At 37.3% G+C, this 21,134-nt stretch overlaps 1 protein-coding gene and 1 pseudogene across 5 annotated transcripts in view; one reads left to right on the top strand and one right to left on the bottom strand.

Moving 5' to 3' along the window:
- Nucleotides 1-21,134, bottom strand: part of Ube3a (ubiquitin protein ligase E3A) — a 95,206-nt gene that overhangs the window by 73,024 nt on the left and 1,048 nt on the right. For 4 of the 5 annotated variants that reach the window (XM_005410415.2, XM_005410414.2, XM_005410416.2 and 1 more), the window contains exon 2: nucleotides 975-1,038. The exons of the other annotated variant lie outside the window; for it this stretch is intronic. The gene's annotated coding sequence lies outside the window, so the exon portion shown is untranslated. The remainder of the gene's footprint in view (nucleotides 1-974; nucleotides 1,039-21,134) is intronic. 5 annotated transcript variants of the gene reach the window in all.
- On the top strand, nucleotides 14,414-15,509 carry LOC106147248 (annotated as a pseudogene).

Here is a 21,134-nt window from a genome sequence, read left to right as displayed (position 1 = left end):
ATAGACCCAGAATCCAATATAAAGCAGCAAGGTATATATGAAAACCCCAAGAGAAAGGTTGAAACATCAATGCTTGAGCCCATACTTCCACAGCTATAAACATAAGGGCTTCAAATCCAGATATGGGCCAGCGTTGGCCTGAGTTTGAGTACCCCAACGAACAGGATCTACAAACCCTGTAAGATAACTTCCTATCATAACTACATGTCTCTTAATAAGGACCTATGCACTCCTGAGGTAATACAGAAAACTCAATGGCACTCCTGAAGTGAACAGTGTGATGATGTAGTTAGTTCCCTCTCAGCTTCTCATGAAATTAACAGTGTCTGTGAATTTATAAGATCCAAATGAGTCAAACTTTCCACCTTCTAAACACAAAAATAAGAATGTTAAAAAATCTTTAACTGGCTTATTGAACAATATGTATTTTGAAAATTACGAAGTCAAAGAGACTCTCTTCCAGTCTCCTCTTTTATGCAATCCAGTGCTCCAGAGAAGACAAACAGGCTTTGCAAAGCCAGTCTGGATTCATGTCTCTGTTTAGCTACTTCTAGCTGGAAAATCTTGGGCAAATTATTTAACCTCTCTGAACCCCCATTTCCTTATAGAGGGAATTACGGTAACAGTAGTATGGGTTGCCATGAAGATGAACTAGCTAAGATATAAATTGCTCACAAAAGTGTCTGGCATTTTATGTACTCACAAATGGAATCAAGTATCAATACCCAAGGCCTACAGTAAAATGTACCTCCTCAATCTTCTTAAGAATGTGATTTTATATGTCTCATAGCATACTAATCTCCTGTGAATTCTTTCAGAATACCACTTAGGTCGCTACAGTAGCATAGTTATTTCCCAACTAGTACAATACTTTAAAAATGACAGGTGCCCTAATTTAACGCAACTGTCATTCTTACTGTGACATTAAGATAATTCATGCAATATGAATTTCAAAAAATAAAACAGAAACATACCATATTTCGCCAAACTTCTGAGGAGCTGGTGAATTCTAAAATCAGCCTCTTACAGATTTTTAACCTAAAATATAAAACACCTCACTCAATTCTTTTTATATAGACAACTGGATAAGCTTTTTAAAAAACTACTAAAATTCATTATAAAATCAAAACAAATTCATCTTCCATAATATTTATGAACACCCATAAGTGTATCAAAAGACAATTACCCTGCTGTTGTTGCGAGAATGTGTGGCAGGGTGATTAGGCAGGCCCTGTGGCCTGTATGCTTTCAGCTGACAAAACCATGTTTCCCATTTTCATCCACAAAGCTTATTCATTACCCTCCCTAAAATAGGCTTAAAATATGTGCTAGTCCCTTCTGATACTTAGTTTTGCTTTTAATTACATTCTATATGCTGAGTATCTGCTACGTAAAAATATAGATTATCTACCTTACTACCATGTCCTAGAGTAACAACTACTGGCAGTTCCTTTGACCTCTACATCTTAAGTGTCAGGCTGCTGTGTTAAGACAAACATGTTCTTAAAAGCATACAGAGTACCTTCATAGCACATAACAGAGCCTCAAAATACTGTGAGCATACTTATATAAACCACTAAACAGCTACTAAAATTTAATTCTTACCTCTTCAAAAAAAAAAAACTTATTGAGCTTAAAGCAAGAACCAAAATAATCTCTGTAAATTCTTAAGTACTTTGTAAACAATCTGCATTCCTCAGTGGAACAGGAATTAATGTCTTTTAATTTGTTCCTTTAAAACCACCCAGTATCCTAACAAGCCAATAGAAGAAAATGAATACTGCAGTATTTTCAATAGAATTAACCAAATTTTAAGACTTCTAAAAACTGAGTCTAAAACTTTGGTCTACAATACAATTGCCTGAGGAATATACAAAAATGCACCCTCTTGGGTTTCACCACAGATTCTTGGTTTTTTTTTTTTTTTTTTTTGGTTTTTTTCCGGTACCGGGAACCGAACTCACGACCTTGCGCTTGCCAGGCAGGTGCTTTGCCGCTGAGCTAAATCCCCAGCCCCTCACCACAGATTCTGATTCAGTGCACGAGATGGGAGCACATGAATTTGTGTTTGTAACATACATTTACGGGATCCACAGATGCCACTCTCACTGTACCTCTACATTCAGACCCTTAAATGCACATCTTTAAGCCCTTATCTCTAGAGCTATTATTCTGTAGTTGCCAGTTATCAAAGGTACCCAACCCTCTGAAAATCTCATTAATACTTAAGGTCAATGTTTGTAAAACTGAACTCTACCATTTCACAGAAAATTCAGTCTATCCTGAATATTCCTGATCTCACCGTTTTTCTAGGTACCCCCCAAAATTTGGTGCATTCAGTATTTTCTCCCCCTCATTTTTATTTCATCTAATCACTAATTCTCAGCCATCAAATTCTTAACAATTATTCATTCAAAATATGTCAATTAGATCGAGTGCCTACTAAAAGTGGATGAAATCCATTACAAAAAAACTTACACAAAATCTCCTGATCTCTTGTTTTGTGAGGGCAATGGGCACAAATAATAAAGACCACAATAAATCATGTAATTAGAAAGTACAGTTAGGACTGGGAAGGAGAAACTCAGGGAGGGGTGTACATTATAATAAAGAGTCCTGACAGTCTGGGGAAAAGACCTCCTTCATGAAGGATGATCAAGAGTCATCAGACACACTAAATTCTGTGACGGCCTGAGATCATGGGCGAACTATCAACCTAGTCACACAAAGCAGCAAAGTTTGAGTCCTATTCAGTCTTTCTCTTTTCTAGTATAACAAACTGCTCAATGGTTCTATGTAAGGAATTCCCCCATACCCCAATATATCTCCAGTTCTTCTGATGCCATTTACTTGCTTCAGAATTAAACCTAATCTCCCAATCATGTCAAAAGTAACTACACAATTTGGCCAAAACCTGTCAGTCCAGCTTTTTTCCAGACTGCACTCTGGCAGATACATATCCTTCACTTTCATGCTTTCAGCGCTTTAAAACAACCACAGAATAAACACATTACAAAAATGGAAACTTTTCAATGATTCATTTTAGGACCTTTAATAAGTGCAAAGTTAACATTCAAACCTAACTTGATGCTAAAGACCGTGTTCATTCGTTGCATCCCACTCTTTAAATGTATATTCAAATTTCTTTTTTTCATCCATGCTTACCAGCTGTTACGGTTTGTGTCTGGATGACCCCCCAAAGCCTCTTGCAGTCATGGGACGGGCTTCTAGAGTTTGTGACTGATTCATGGTCCAATGCTGGGGTTATGGGTGTGAGTGCTACCCCTGCCCAGGGGTGGAAAGCCTGCATGCAACGTAAGAGAGGGAAAGAGGCTTGCTCTTTCCACTGCTCCGCCCCTTCTGCTCTCGCTGCTTTTGCCGCCATGAACTGCTGCCCTCTGCCATGTGCACTCTGCCTTGGAGGCGGCTGAGTATGGGCTGAAACCTCCACAACCTGTGAGCTAAATAAACCTTTCCTTCCTTAATCCTGGGTGTCATGCATTTTGTCTCAGCAACAAGAGAAAAGAGACACCAACAATGCCATACTGAGCTACATTGCTTTTTCTCATTTCCATTTTACCTTTTCCTCCAAAACTGCTGCTGGAACTATCTTCCTAAAAATTAGAATTTTGGGGCTGGGGATTCAGCTCAGCAGCATAGTGCCTGCCCAGCAAGTGCAAGGTCGTGAGTTCAATTCCCGGTACCGGGGCGGGCGGCAGGGGGGGACTAAACTAAAAATTAGAATTTGGCCATATTGGGGCTGGGGATTTAGCTCAGCGGCACAGCGTCTGACTGGCAAGCGCAAGGTCGTGGGTTCAATTCCTGGTACCGAAGAAAAATTGGCCATATTACTCCTGTAATCAAACACTTGTGTGCTTTCCCAGTACTAAAAGCATACACCCTAGACCCCTTCATGTGTTACTTAGGGCCTCTACAGCATCTTCCTCAGATAGTACAGCAGTGCCTCCAGGTGTCATAGCTCGTCCTGTCACTAAAGAACTGCCTCACAGCAAGATGCCCTTTTAAACACTTCTCTTGGCACAACTACTCTTATTAATGTACGTTCCCAACATCATAAAACAATTTATTCATTTCTGCCTTATATCTGTAATTTTTTACTTTACTTACAGCTATCGTCAGCTATGAACTGGTTGACAAGGATTATTTCATCCATATTTTTAATTTTATAGTAATAGTAACTATGTTTTCTTGACACATCTCCCTGGCACTGGAGGGAATAAAAAAGAGCCAGAAGCTATTGCTTGACAAAATATCGTGAGCTAGTTCCAAATGCAATTTATGTATGAACAAAGGAGGATATCATTTCTTCCCATATTAACATAAATTTAATCCAGTGCCAATTTAACAAGAGTATATGTCATAGACTAAATATGTAAGGATAATTAATAAAGTTTTATTTCTAATAGAAGAATAATGTTACTTTTCTATCAGTTACTCAAGCACAGTATATTTAAATATCATTAACACTGTTACAACTCCATCAAAAAACATTGACAGTATATAATAAAACTAAGTATTTGCACACCCTGTGACTTGAAAATTCACCAAGTCTAAGAAAGAGATATAAGTGCATATGTTCACAAAAAGACATTCACTGGAATGCTCAGAACATCAATACTCTTTAATAGCACAAACCAAAATTTACTAAAATGCCCAACAATAGCAGAACTGTAGTGTATTACTAAAACAAATACCAAAAGCAACCACTACAATCGATTATGACAACAGTGGGGCGTGGTGGCAGGCGCCTGTAATCCCAGCACTTGGGAGGCTGAGGCAGGAGGATCATTGCAAGTTCAAGACCAACCTGGGCTACAAAGTGAGCTCAAGACCATCCTGAACTGCACAGTGAGACCCTGTCTCAAAAAGGCGATTATGACAATCAACAATAAATCTCGCAAACTCATTAAATGAAAAAAGCCAGGACTACATGCTCCTTGAAAGCAGAAAATCTTCCAAGTCAATCATCTGTTTAATAACCTAGCCTACCAAACATGTGACTTAATATGCAGTACAGTAATTCCCGCCCTTATTCAGAGTCCAAAATCCCCTCTGCTGGATGCCTGGAACTGCAGATAGTACCAAACTCTTTTTACTGCACATGCATACCTATGATAAAGTTTAATTTATAAATTAAACACAGTAAGAGGTTTACACCAATAAAACAATTATAACAATATACTACAATAAAAACAATGTGACTTTCTCTGAAAATAGCTGTACTCTACATCCTTCTTTTCATGATGAGGTTAGATGATACTTAAAAAGCTGATGGACTCAACAGACAAGGATTCTCAAGTATCTTTTATAAATATGCCCAAATAGTCTAAGGAATAAACAAATAAATTGAAAACAAGAAAATGAGTCAAATCAACTTCTAGAAATGCAATAAAATATCTGAAATTATTTATCGTTTCAAAAGAAAAATAGTGAAAGATCAAGCAAACTGAAACACAAACAAAAAGAATGAAAAATAAACAGCATGCTAATGACCTGTGAACAAGATCCAGTGGTCTAACATACATCCAACGGGACTCCCCAGAAAAGATCAAATAGTGGGTTTAAAAAATATGGGAAGGAGGAATGACAGCTAACGATTTTCCAAATTTGATGAAAACAACATATGCACACATCTTTTAAAAATATAACAAAACACACACACACACACACAAAAACCCCTACAACTCTCCGCTGGATAATCACAAAGACAGACAGTGACAAAGAGAAACCTTAAAAAACCACAGGCTGAAATGGGAGAATGACAAATTCAAGGCCACCTTCGGCAACTTAGTGGGACCCTACCTCAAAACAAAAAGCGCTAAGGATGGGGTAGGGAGGGGATGAGAAGAAAAAGAAAAGTGGCAGCTTTAAGTACTGGAGAGGAAACATTAAGGAGAATCAAACTTTTCAACAAATGTGAAAGAAAAATTTGCCAATCTGGAATTTCTAGTGAAAATATCCTTCAAGAAATGAAGACAAACCATTATACGTTCACCTGAATGGCTAAATTAAAAAGATCAACAGTCCCAAATACTGACAAGGATGTAGGGCGACTGGTACTTGCACAAATTGGTGGTAATATAAATAAAAGGACTAATTTGAGGAAAACATCTGGTAATTATTTATAAAGTGATCCTATAACAATTATTTGCATTCCTAGGTATTTATCTACAAAAAAAGACACGTCCACACAAATACTTTTTCCACATAAGTAATAATTGCAGATTTAATAATAGCCAGAAACTGAAAATAGCCACGTTGTCCCTAAATGGAAGAATGAAGTTTCAAATACTTAAACCTGAGATAACATGGCTGAATTCCAAAAACATGCTGAGTAAAAGAAACCTTTTTAAATACAAAAGCATTGCATGATCTATTTACATGAAAGTCTAGTGCAGTAGGTCTAGTATCCGACCTGTATCCCAATTTATTTGACCTAATTTTTTGAGTGAAGATAAATAGTCTTGGGCTACATAAAAATATAATTAGTGTGCACACAAATAACAGAACTTTCTTTTAAAATATCATGTATTATTTTTCTAAAGGGGAGGCGGGTCACAGTTTGAACAAGCTAATCAATGATGAAAACAGAAAAATGGTTGCGAGTAGTGTAGGGGAAAGGACTTAATAGTTGTAAGTTCTATACACCCTGATAGGATTTTATTGTACAGTGTGTGTACATTTGTCAAAACTCATGAAATGGTACACAGAAAGGGTTATTTTCCAAAATTGGCCACTACAATAATTCATCCATGTGTTCTCAACAATAGCATTCTTGCATCAGGTAGGGAACTTTAGGTCTCCTCTAGAACTTCAGTGGCCTTTGTGACTCTTTCAACCAGGAGGGCAGAAGTACATGAACACTGATGCTGAATCATAAAAATGCTATGACTTCTACCTTGCCTTGTCAATATGCTCACTCTTGACATTTGCCAACTATGCTGTGAGGAATGTATTCAGATAGCAAATAAAGCAGGAAGCTACATGTTAAAGCAGCATGTAAATGTCACAGACCAGAAGAGCTCCAGTTGAAGCATAACACATGCATCAATCTGGAAATGTGTGTGAAGAAGTCCTCAGATGACTCCAGCCACTGGTCACTAAGTCACCGCAGCTGATATGCTTAGAGCCAAGACAAGATTTCCTTACCAATCCCTGCTCAAATTAAGATTCATAAGCGAAGTGAGTGCTGATGTTTAAGTTAAGATAGTTAAGGTGGTATGTTACATAGTACTAAATAAATGGAACAGTATACTGAATTCTAGTTATAAAGTTTAATACTAAATTATTAAATTTTAGTTAATATGAAGGTATGATCAAAACTATGATTAAAAAAATAAAAAACTATGGTGCATATTTAATTTTTTAAAAAGTTATTGCAGTAAAAGAAGCATCGCCACTAGTCTTCCTCAAAATCCTCCCCCATGCTTCAAACACCTGCCAGTTTCTGAAGTGGTTCTGGCAGTCCTCTTTCACGAATGTGTTCAGTTGTGCCGCCACTGCTGCCTGGATGTCCTGAATCAATTACAAGCGTTTTCCTCGTGGTCACTTTGACTCTGAGGAAGAGCCAGAAGCCACACAGTGCCACATCTGGGGAATAACATGATGAGGACCCGCTGTAATACAGTTTTTACAGGCCTGCTGCTCTGTTGGATGGCACTTAGCATTCACAGCTACTTTTGATCGTATTGCATACACTCACCAAAAAAGACTTCCAGAACTGCTTCAGTAAGCAGCAAGAACAATGGCATAGGTGTGTTTGAAGCAGGCAGAATTCTGAGTTGGTATAATGGCAATGTATCTTTTACCATACTGAGATGGATAGATCAGACAAAGCAGATATAGCAAAATGTTAATTTTGAAATTTCAGTCAATTATTGTGAAGTGTGTGTTTCAAAATTTTTGTAATAAAACATTGAACAGTAAGTGAAATGAAGGTATTTCAAATAAAAGTTGAACTATTTTGTGGCCAGTATACAGCCCCATTTTAGAAAAGTTCTTCATATGAAGAAATCTGAATCTATAGAAGGTACGTATATTAATTCTATACAAAAGAAATGAAAATTGTAAATGTAAGAGTAAATACAAAAAAAATGGTATTCTTTTGAACTTTCTAAGAGATAATTTTTTAAAAATCTACTGTGGAATTTATAACATGTAGAAGTAAATATAAGACCTCAATAGAAAAACGGACAAGGGACTACAAATGGATGTATACTTCTCTGATGTTCTTACATTATACACTAAAAGGCATAGTATTTTTGAAGACAGACTAAATTAAAGGTGCATACTGTAAATCCTAGAGCAGTGATGGTGAACCTTTTAGAGCTTTCAATGATACAAACAGCCCACTGCAACACGCATGCCATAGGTTCAGCACACTGCCCTAGCGTGAGCACTAGGGGTAGAAAGGAAATAGAGGTAAAAGTTGGCAATGGAAACAAGAAAATCCTAAAACACTGTTCAATTAATCCCAAAGAAAATTTTAGGAAAGGAAGGAAACATTTAAAAAGCAAAAATAGGACACATAGAAAACAAATAGTGAAAGAAAGCAGGAAAAGAAAGAAAAATTTTAAAAAGTATAGACAGGAAAGTGTCTTAAACACAACAACATTACCAATTATAATAAATGTAAATGGACCGAATCCTCATAAAGCAGATATGGTAAGAACCAATCAAAAACTGTGCCAGTATATGCCCTTTTTTTAAAGTCTTTGAGACAGCATCTCACTACGCAGTTCAGGCTGGCCTTGAACTCACTTTGTAGCCCAGGCTGGCCTCGAACTCTTGGCAATCCTCCTGCCTCAGCCTCCCATGTACTAGGATTACAGGCATGTGCCACCATGTCTGGCAAGTATATGGTATCTAAATGAAATTAAATTTAACCACAGGCCAACTGAAAGTAATAGGATAGCAAACGATAAATAAGCAAAAACTAATGGTAAGAAACAAGTGGCTACACTGAAAAGACACACGTGAGACTTTAGGACAAAACACTGTAAGATAAACATTATTGGATAAACACAGGTATGTCATAATGAAGAAATCAATTCACCACAGAGACTGAACAGTTCTAAGTATCGATGACCTAATAACACAGCTTTAAAACATATGAAGTAGAAATGGATAGTAACTTCAAAATTGTACTTGGGAGAGTTCAACACTACTATCTTAATATTAATAAAATAAAGAGCCAGAAAATCAGTGAAGATGGCAAAGAAATACATGCGTATCTATCTGACAAAGGACTTATACTCCTCCCAATGAAACAATGTGTGAAACACTTAACAGTCACAAAAGAAAACGTCTAAACTGTATTGGTCACTAGAAAAATGTAAATTAAAGATTTCAAACCCACTAGAATGATAATTCTTTGAAGTCTTCTATATCCATTTGGGGGGAAAATCAAAATATCTTTTAATGAGGATGTGAAGAAACTAGAACTCTCATGCACTGCTAGTGGAAATGTAAAATGGAATAACCACTGTGGAAAACAGTGTGGCAACTCCTTAACAAGAATAAACAAAGAATCACTATGTGACCTTTCCCCTCTACATGCAGGTACACAACCGGACCTAAAAGCAGGGACTCAAACATGTTTGAGTCCAATGTTCATAGCAGTATTATTCACATAGCCACGAAGTGCAAACAACCTGAATTCCTCAGTATATGAGCAGCTAAAATGCAGCACACACACACAGAGTATTATTCAATCTTAAAGAGTTAAATTCTAGCACTTTGCAACATGGACGAACCTTGAGGTCATTAGGCTAAGTGAAATAAACTGGACACAAAAGTACGAGTCAAATTCACAGAGACAAGAAAGCACAATAGTGATTATCCACACCAGGAAGAGGAAGTAATGGTGAGTTATTATTCAAGGTGAGCCAAGTTTCAGTTTAGAAGGACAACGAAACTTCAGGGATAGATAGTCATGATGGATGCCCAATATGATGAATGCACATTATGTCACCGTAACATTTAGTAATACTTAAAATAGTATGTTTGTTGTATATATTTTATCACAAAACAAACAAAAGGCAAGGAATATCACCCCTCAGAATGTGTACAAACTGAAGACTGAGAGTATCAAATGTTCACAAGGATTTGAAGGAACTGGAACTCTCACAACACACTGGTTAGAATGTAAAATGGGATGATTATTTGGAACGTAATTTAGCACTTGCTTAATAGATAAGCATAAACTTACCATGACCCACTAATTCTAAATTAAGGAGTTTTTTTCTAGAAAACTGAAAACATGTTCATATAAAGACATGTAATGAAGAAGTCTTTTCACAACAGCCTAAAATGGTGACAGTCCAAATGTTCACACCAAAATATATACATAACAAATGCAACAAATTGTGGTATAGATACACTGTTCCAAAAGAAATTAGTGATAGAAATATCACTAAAATACGTAGTTGAATCGTAAAAACGAAATGAAAGAAAAAACAAAACAGTATGAACTGTATGACTCTACTTATACGCAATTCTCACAAGAACTAGTAAGCAGACAGGTATCGGCCTGGAGCCAAGAAAGGGTATGACTTCAAAAAGACAAGAAGGAACTTTTTGAGGCAATTCAAATATTCTGTATCACAATTCTGGTGGTAGTTAGAGTGTACGTATTTTTCTAAATACTTTAAAATGGATGTATTTTGTTGAATATACTGTATTTCAATAAACTTGATTTTTGCAAAATTTATATAAATACAGAAAGTAGCCTTTTTAATTAACGGAAAAAGTCCATTATGTGATCAAGACAATTAGCTACCAAGTGGAAGAAAATAAAAGGGATATAATATATACCATTCTTATACAAAATTATGCCAAATGTAATCTCTACCTGAACCGTATCATACCATATTCAAAAACATGTTTAATTACTCCTAAATTTACAAATCTAAACCAATAAAGTACAATCATAAAAATCATAAAGACTATATCTGTGTAAGCATATGGAAACACAACACAATGAATGACGGACAGATTTATAGAAAAAGGACCCCCACACACAAAGAAAAAGAATTTCAGAAGGCTCCCTAAATACTACATTTCTCAGTCTACCTTACAGAAGTAACAGGTGTTATTATTTGTGAAAACAACCTAATTTGCACAATAGAAAGTGGGTCTCACAATATATTATGAACTCTCAGTTCCTAGTCCAGTTCTGAAGACTGCTAGAAAAAGCCAAGTATGATAGTGCACACCTAGAATCCCAACTACTGAGAGGCTGAAGCAGTAAAATCCCAACCAAGCTCAAGGCCAGCTTGGAGAAATTAGCAAGAGCCTATCTCAAAATAAAATTTAAAAAGGGCTGGGTCTATAGCTCAGTGGCAGAGTGCTTAACTAGCATTAGGCCAAGCTCTAGGTCTAATCCCAAGTATCACATGTGCGCACGCACAAGCACATGCACACGGGTGTGTTACTAACCTAAGAAGAGATACAGATCAGTAAGATAAAACTTAGAAACTCACAGTTTAGAGATAATTCCTTACATTATGGTCAATTCTATTCAATGGGGAAAGACTAATCTTAAGAAATGGTGCTAGGCCGGGCATGATGGCACAGGCCTGTAATCCCAGCACTTGGGAGGCTGAGGCAGGAGGATCACTGTGAGTTCAAGACCAGCCTGGGCTACAAAGTGAGCTCAAGGCTAAGCTGAACTGCACAGTGAGACCCTGTCTCAAAAATAAAAAAAAGAAATGAAATGGTGCCAGGTTAGCTAAAAGAATAAAGCTAGGCCCTAGCTCACACATGTAAAAAGTAATTCAAAACAGATAATGGACTAAAACGGAAGGGCTTCTTTATGACCTTGGATTAGGCAATGATTCCCTAGATAATGACACCAAAAGCACAAGTAACAAAAGAAAAAAAACACACTTCACCAAATTAAAAACTTGAGTGCTTGAAATGAAACTATCATGAAGTGAAAAGATAACCCATGGAAAATGGCAGAGAAGTTTGAAATCACACATCTGGTAAGGAACTTATACACTGCATTATATATGGAAAAAGGTCTTAAAACCCAGCAAGAAAAATAATCCAAATAAAAACTGGCAAAGGCCTTCAGTAGATAATCATTGCCGCTACAACTGTAAAACAGTGATCCACTTTATAAAGTTATAGCAATTCCTCAAAAGTTAAATACAGTTATCCTATGACTCAACAGTTCCATACCCAGATACTCAGAACATGTTCACACAAAAGCTTGTATACAACTGTTCATAGAAACATTACTTTTAAGTCCAAAAAATGGAAACAACTCGAATATGTACTGATGACTGAGCAATGTCTGTGTAGTAGTATATCCATTAAAATATTATTCAGCCATAAAAAGAAATGAAGTACTGCTACGGCACAACACGAATGAACCTCAATGAACTTCTCATGCTAACAACAAAGAAGCCACACACAAAAGGGCACATACTATATGATTCCCTGAAGAAACCTGATAAACATTTTGAATTATTACACAGTAGTAATGGTCAAAGAAAAACCAAGACAATTCTGAAAATGAATAAAAGGAGAGGTTTGGACTCCCAAATTTCAAAATTTACATGGAGCTACTATAAATAAACAATATAATGGATAATGGTATTTACACAACGGTATTTGTGGATAATGGTATTTATATACAATGGAGTACTAACCTGACATAAAGATAAAAAAGATACTGCCTTGAGGCATTCATAGGCAAATGGATGCAACCTGAGAACAAGACATTAAGAGAAATAAGCTTAAACATCAGATAGTTTCTCTTGTATGATAGATGATACATAGACAGATCAAAAACAGAAGACAGAGAAACAGGAAGTAGGGAGAAGTCCAAATAATTCCCCAAATTATCTATTCCACTGTTTGAAAATATTTTACTATATATGCTAATTTCTTTCATTTATACTATTACTTTCGCTTAATTCATTAAAGAGAGAGTTTTATGCTTTTGTCTGTTTCTTCTTTGCAAGAGAGAATCTTTTCTGTCTATAACTTGTACTCTGAGTAACATTTTGGCCATTTTTTTAAGATTATGATACACAATGTGCTCATTTTTGTTATTCTCTTATTTTGCTGTGAAATTTTGTTTTTTTCATAGAAGGGTACTTTTTAATATTTTCTTTAGTATCTGTATTATATTCTAATTTTAAAAATTAAATAATGTACTACTACCATGCAAAAAATTTAAAAGCAAATACATGGAAAAGAATGAAGAACTTAAAATCTGACACAAACATGGGAGATGATACAAATGACATTTAAGACTTATAGAGCAAGAATTCAGTATTTAATGTTGAAATTACCAGCCATTTGGGGAAAAAATTCCTTACTCTCTTCATGGAAACCTAAGTGCAAAAAATAAACAATAAACAAAGGAAAAACCCAGAACTACTAACAGACAATATAAAAAGGTATTTCTTAAAAAGCATAATCTATAGAGAAAAAGACTCATGACAGGAACATTAAAAATTGAGACTCTACACCACAAAAGAGAACACCACAATGGGCAGGACTGTACGTTATTCTTACCCTGAAAACTCATTGACTGCACTACAAAAGAAGGCTGGATACAATAATCTACTAGGTATTTCTTGATATAAATGTTGTAAATAGTGTTTCGTTTCTTTTAAAAATATTTACTTAATTTGTGAAGCATTTAAAACATACAAACTAATAAAATTCTTATCTCTACCAAAAACAGAATGAAGTAAATGCAAATTAAAATGAGATATCATTTCACTTCTATTATATTAGCAAATATTTTAAAATTTGACAATTCCAAGTATGCAGGATGCTGAACACAGAAATGCTTCTGCAGGAAATCCATTTACAGAAGAACTTGACAGTACTATATCTAATAAAGATATTCACATCCTATTCCCCAGCAACTTCACTTCCACAGATCTTCCCAAGAAAAATACCTGGACCATAATACATTCTATACACGCATACGGTGGAGTATCAAACACCAGTAAAGCCAAATAAACTAGAGGTATACGTACCAACATGCATCTCTGAAAAACTTAAAGTTTAAAAAAAAGCAATCTGATGAAAGGTATGTAAAAAAATCTATAACCAGGCATGGGGCACATGCCTAGAATCCCAGCACTCGGGAGGCTGAGGCAGGAGGATTGCTGCAAGTTTGAGGACAGCCTGGAATACACAGTGAGTTCAGGGGCAGCCTGAAGTACACAGTGAGACCTTGTCTCAAAAACCAAACCAAAACAAAAATCTGTAAAAATTTTAACACCACATATCCCTTATGAACCTCACATGCACACCTAAGTATAAGTGTGTGAAAGACACTCAAGAACCTCCAGATAGTTGTTCTCTCTGGGTGAGAGAAGGTACTAGGCCTTTGAGGGGTGGGGTTGCTAAAAGTGTACACATAAAACTGTCCTTTTTCCCCAGCATAATTTATATTACTCATTTGCTATACTGTCTTTACATGTTTTAAATATTTTATAATTAAAATATATGCCCTCGCTTTTAAAATACATTAACATATAAAACCAAGCTGCCTTGGAGATCACCTCCCCCAACTTTCTGACTCTGTAACAGCACTAAGGCCTCTTCCTCAGGAAAACACCAAATGGAGGATGATGCGGGTACAGCAGGAGGGCCTGGTGGCTCAGGGCTGGTGGGATCGGGATCTGCGAAGGCTTCCGCACAGACAGTAATAATGCCGAGGACAAGGAGTAAACTCTGTCATCAACCGGGGGATGCTCAAGGACATAAAGATCAAGTCCCTGGGGGAAATTTATCTCTTTTCCCTGTCCATCCAAAGTCTGAGATGAGTTCTCCTGGGCACATCCCTGAAGGACGAAGTTCTGAAGATCATCCCCATCCAGAAGCAAACTCGTGCTGGCCAGCGGGTCAGGTTCAAGGCCATTCGTCACCACTGAGCACTGCAACATTCACACTGGTCTTGGTGTAAAGTGCCCCAAGTCGGTAGCCACTGCCATCCAAGCGGCCAACATGCTGGCCAAGCTCTCCACTACTCCAATGCAGAGAGGCTACTGGAGGAACAAGATTAGCAGCGACCACGCTGTCCCTTGCAAAGTGACAGGCTGCCGTGGCTCTGTGTTGGTGCGTCTGTCCCCTGCCCACAGAGGCACTGGCATCGATCAGCCCTGTGCCCAAGAAGCTGTTGCTGATGGCTGGGACTGATGACTGCTATACCTCTGCCAGAGGCTGCACGGCCACTCTGGACTACTACACCAAGGCCACCCTGGATACCATCTCCAAGACCTACAGCTACCTGACTCCTGACCTCTGGAGAGAGATTGTGTTCACCAAGTCTCTACCAGACATTCACTGACCATCTTGTAAAACCCACACCAGAGTTTCTGTCCAGAGGACTCAAGCTCCAGCAGCAGCCACAATGTTGCGTTTTCACAGGAGAAAAAAAAGTGCACAAAATTTGGAGGAAAAAAAAAACTAAGAAAAGATACCCTAATAAGAATACAATAAAGTAAATTGAGTAAACACTATTGTAGTATGGCAATTTTAGACACATACCAGTGTCTAAAATAAAACCTAAGGTAATCATATTTTGACCACTGAAGACATTGGCCTCAATTTCTTAAAAGCTGGCATCAACTAGCAATATGGAGAATATGTAACATCTAGGAATGCCTTATCAAATTCAGCGCATGCAATCAATTAAGGCTATAGTAGGTCTTTGCACACTGTGCACGCTGACACCTCATCTTGTCTATTTCTACTTAAAATTACTTTATACTCTGAAGCCCACAGAACTTACTGACCATACATACACAGCTCATGAGCCCACTATCGCTAAGTAGGCCTGTATAAACTAGAAAGTAGTTCATTCTAGCAACTACAAATGCCTGAATCTACACATGGGAAAAAACTAAGTAGTGGGTGTGCACTCACACACAACCACAAATCATTACTACTGTCATGGAATCCTCAACCCAGGTTTAAAGAAATTACTTTCAGTTGAGATAAGGGACTCTCTCTGTGAGATCCACCTACTGTTAAGTTCACCCCTCCCTGTCCTTCATTTGGTCCAAAAGATGGAGTAAGAGGAGCTTTCAGGGTAGGGCTAAAAATATGATCCCATATTGAGTTAAACAAGACTATAAGGACTTTTTCAATTTTAAGATTATTTATGCAATTAATCTTCTGTGAAATAGGATTTATCAATTAATATATATGTCAGGTACAACAAGAACTCAAAGACATAATTTTTAACTCCCAAAGCCAAAACTAAAATATTTAACAGTAAATACATTTACAGCACACTGTATGATTAGCAAAACTGGTGCATAAGCACACACAGAGGCACAATAAATAAAATTCTTAAGGAAAAAGTATTAAGATTATTAAAAAGCTGGAAATAACACATATTTCCCCATATGGTTCATTAGCTCTCTACAGAAAACACTGCTGGGCATTTCAACTTTTCCCTTCCAAAAAACAGCATTATGTTTAACATTTGGTAACAGGGAAGTATTTGTTGGAAATATGAAAAAAATTCCTATAGTAGCAGCTGCAGTGCTTAAAGTATCAACAAAGAAAAAAATAGTGAATTTCAGACAGGAAGCTACAGAGTACAAGGAAGCAACAAAACTTGAGGTTTCTCCATACTCCACTGGAAAAATGGACAAGCCATCCTTTTAGACAGGAAACAAAAGTCATCACAGGAAAAGAACCTGCCTGGATGTACTGCACTGCAAGCATCTTCGCTCAGCCCACAGCTATGAAATTCCTGCACGACACTGCTTGTTAAATGGGAAAAAGAATATCCTGAAGGTACAGAAGACCAAAAAATACACAGCGGCTTAGAGTGACGGCATTAAACCCCATCCATGCCAGCTAACCAGTTCAGGTAAAAGGGAGATTTTTATCCTAGTTGTGTAAGAAGTGTTTAAGGTTGACACACAACTTAGCTGCTTTTACTTAAAATACAGATGCTGACTTCAATAAACAAAATCTTACACAGAACTCTCATCCACAATCTAGACGCAATACCTCACAGCAGATTCTTGTTCAGAGCTGCTGGAATTCAACTTCAGAAACAATGCTATCCAGTATGGTTCGGTCCCCTAAAAGCTTTTCTACTTTAAATCTTACGATTTAAGTGGTTAAATTTTATGATTCACTTGTCATTCATCAAATTAACACAAGAGGTCAAGTTGAACAAATTACAAAAAGAATTGGTATCAATACTCAACAGCAAAACTAATATCTACTGTTCATGTGTAGTTACCAAACTTAAAATAAACTCACATATTTATACACTATAAATTTCCAAAAATCATACTTCTAAAACCAATTTAAAATGTTAACAGAAAAAAGCATAAAAATTTACCAAGGTTCCAACTGCCTGTCTACCACAAGCCAATCTGTTTTCAGGGGCAAGTCATTAAATCAGTTAAAAGGTCATTCCACACAGTACTAATAATACTGTACATTTTTTAGAAAGAAAATCAAAATCACATTTGAGAAGTATAATCCTCTTAAAGCAAGTATCATCTTCCTTTGACAAAACAAAGACATGAAAAGCTAAGTGACCTGCTACCCAGACCAGCTAGTTAGGAAGCTAGAGGAGAAGGGTGAGCCCAAGATGTTCTGACACCAAAATGAGTGTGCTCCTCCTCCACCTCCATTGTCCTTGGGCTTCTGTGCACTCAAACTGTTGAAGCTCTGAAGCACTTACATTTGTATGAACAACTGCAGAGGTGTAAATCACAACAAAAACTACAGTCAAACGCTAACCACCAACTTCTAGATAAATCCGATGTGCAAAGAGCAGTCTTAAGGAAAAATAGTACCTTTATTTCATTCTCAGAATGAGCTTTCCAAATTATTACCCATATTAGAATTCACTGGCTTGAGATAACAGATCAAAACGTTTAAGTGACACTTTTGAGAGAAAAATAAAAGCTGGCAAAGAAATTCAGTGTATTTACTAGTAAATCGTTTTGTTTTCTATATAAAGAACTTACTCGTATAGTATCTTTATTTCAAACATTTCATATGTGGATATGTTTCTGGAAGATTAGTTCTTCCTACTCAGTATAACTTTACTCCATTTCCTTGATTAAAAGAAAAAAGATCCACTGGTGGCAATTCGTGAAGATTCTCTTCTGTTAATACTGTGGAAAACACTAAAATACCTCCACGAAGGTGGATGGGAAGACTTCCTACCTACTTCTCTCCTAATACTTGTTACTACGTGACATAAAAAATGGTGTTATGTGGACCAACTTCCAAAAGACATTGTTTTTTTTTTGTTCCAGATAATCTAGCTCAACTCACAGTAGCCACAATAAATACCCAGTAAATGTCAGTTGATTTCTTGCTAACTTACTGATAATTAGTTCAAGCATACTCCAATGCTATGGTTTGAAAGTGTCCAATCAAAATTTCTATGCTGAAGCCTAACAATAACCCTAAGGTGATGAAAATATTAGGAGGTGGGGCTTAGGGAGAACCTGCTCTTTTGAATGTAATTACTGCCCTTATAAATAAGACCCAACAGAAACTCCTCTACCCTCTCAAGACATAAGGTTAAGGTAAAAGGTAACCAAGACCAAGAAGCAGACCCTCGACAGACATCCACCACTTTGCCAGCACCCTGACCTTTAACTTCTCATCCTCCAGAACTGTAAGAAATAACTATCAGTTAAGTTTTCTCTGTCCTCTTTCTGTAAACCACCCAGTCTCAGGTATTTTATGTAACTGCCCAAACAGAGTAGGACAAATGGTATCAAACTCACTGGTAAACACCAAGTAGCCTTGCCCTTTAAGAGGAAGTCCACAATGAAAAACAAAACAAAATCAAGCAGTATGAAGCAGAATGCGCTGTAGTCCAGTACATACAAGGTGCCTGAAGGCTCTTAAGGAAAACGAGGGAAGAAGATTATTTATTTCTAAGGTAATACTGGGTGCTTATACAATATATTAGGCATTTTACATACCTTCGTCCTCATAAATCTGAGGCAATTTCATCATCCTGTTTCACAGACAATAAAACAGTGGCACATGAATACTAAAAACAGGCTCATTACAAAGCTACCTACTGCACACAACATGACAGCTCTGATTTACTCCATTATCTTTACACGTGGCAGTGAGGGGGAAACTGTCAGAAACCAGCCAAAACTGTTGTCCTGAACCATAACAAAAAGAGCAGCGAACATCTTTTTTACACAACCTTCTGGCACATGCGCTACTTACTTGAAAGACCACTTCTGAAAATTTGTTTTCATTCATAAAAATTGGAAATCTAATTTTTACTAGCTACATATGCATTTAATATGTTTCTACAATTAGCCTATTCAGCGTAAGTCTAAATAAACATCGCTGGAAAATAATACACAACCAACAAATCATTTAAGAAACAGACACTGGGAAACACCATTTCAAGAGCTAGAGCAGGAAAACTTGGTAGTTTTAGGTAAAGCCTCTGACTACAATATTGACAGAAAGAAAAAAATTTTTGGACAGTGAAAGTCACTGAACCAAAATGTTCTAAAGTTTAAAGAATAAAACTGATTAAATATTATTAAGGCAAAGACACTGTCAGCACTCCATGAATCCCATTGAATGTACTAAACAAGAAGGAAGAGAGAACGTTTCACTCCGACAACGGACTTTTTTTGGGGGGGTGGGGGGGCGGTACCAGGAATCAAACTCAGGACCTTGTGCTTGCCAGGCAGGCACTTGTGCCACTGAGCTATATCCCCCACCCCCAGGACAGACTTTTAAATTATGAAAAAAGAAAGATTCAAGAGAAGTAAAATAAGAGCAGCCTGCAATAACCTCTGAAGAAGAATCAACGCAGAGTTACTTTGTGTCTGTATAAAACTGAACTTCTGGGGGGATGGGGACAATGTCCAGGGAAGATAATGTGCGCACTACTGAGCCCACCAATGCTACTAAAATACCGACACAGTAAGACTTTCAGAGCTTGCGTTCTAATTGTGTAAATAAAGATCACAAATTACTTCTTTGTATTTTCTGCATTTCTTCTACGTATAGCTACAAATAAGCAAAGATTGTAAATTATTTCTTGAAGCTATTTCTTGTTCTGTTAACTTGTTTTTGGCTTTGGTCAGGTCCATGTTTTTAAAGGCTTCTAAGAAGGTCATCTTTGTAATTTACGATCAGCATCATTAGTACTGTATTCATTTCATTTAAAAGGTGGTTAAGTATTTTAGATTTAAAAGTAGGTTCGAATTCCAATGCTAGGCCTACTATCCTTTCCAAGACACTATTTTCTTTTTTCTCTCTCATAAATTCTAAATTTCACATGATTTACCAAATAATCTCACTTATCATCCCACTTACCCAATTTACTCAACAGGATTTACCGGGCACCTACATGTCTTTCACTTTTTAACATCTGTATTCCTTAAACATTAGGTCTTCATTTCAAACCCTCTTCCTTCTCCAAAAGAATTATGGAATAAACTACTGCCTTTTTCAATACTAAAGGTAGTGAGTAATCTAAAATTATGGATCATATCCATACTCCTCCATGAGTGAAGCTGACTTTGACCCATAGATCCCACATGCTGTATAGTTTACAATGGAAAAGCACACCAGCCACTTAATATAATCACAGACTTTGCACTATTTCTATTTGGATATGCTCATATGAAGTCATAAAAAAATTAAGACTCAGTTATCTTCCGAGGACTGTAAATGAACTAATATATTAAAATCTTGGTCAGTGTAAGGACTAACGCACTTGGTACTTCCAGCTCTGGCTCTGCCAACAAAAGCCTCCCCACCAACAGGAGGAAAGGGTCCCTTCCCTTTGCGAAACTGGAGGGCGGGAGCGGGGTCTCTGCATATCTGCACCTCAATTTAACAGGGCAGTCTCCGGCAAACCCGGGCACTCACGCTCACTCCAGAACCCGGTGACCAGCGGCGTGAGAGATCTGCAAGCACCATCCCGCGCCTGGCAAACCTCCTCATTCGCCCTCGCTCCCCATCAATCCACCCCCGAAGCCCCAGCCCGCTCAGCACTCCCCTAAAGATGTCTTCCCCGGAGACCAGCAACCTCCAGCACGCCTCTCGAGAGCCTGGCCCTTCCCCGCCCGGCGGGCTCCGCGAGCCCGGCTGCTCCG

Source organism: Chinchilla lanigera, unplaced genomic scaffold (assembly GCF_000276665.1).
Source record: "Chinchilla lanigera isolate Chin_1 unplaced genomic scaffold, ChiLan1.0 scaffold00132, whole genome shotgun sequence".
In the NCBI taxonomy this organism is placed as follows: Eukaryota; Metazoa; Chordata; class Mammalia; order Rodentia; family Chinchillidae; genus Chinchilla; species Chinchilla lanigera.
The sequence above is the reverse complement of the archived record's forward strand: the minus strand, read 5'-3'. Positions and strand labels throughout refer to the sequence as shown.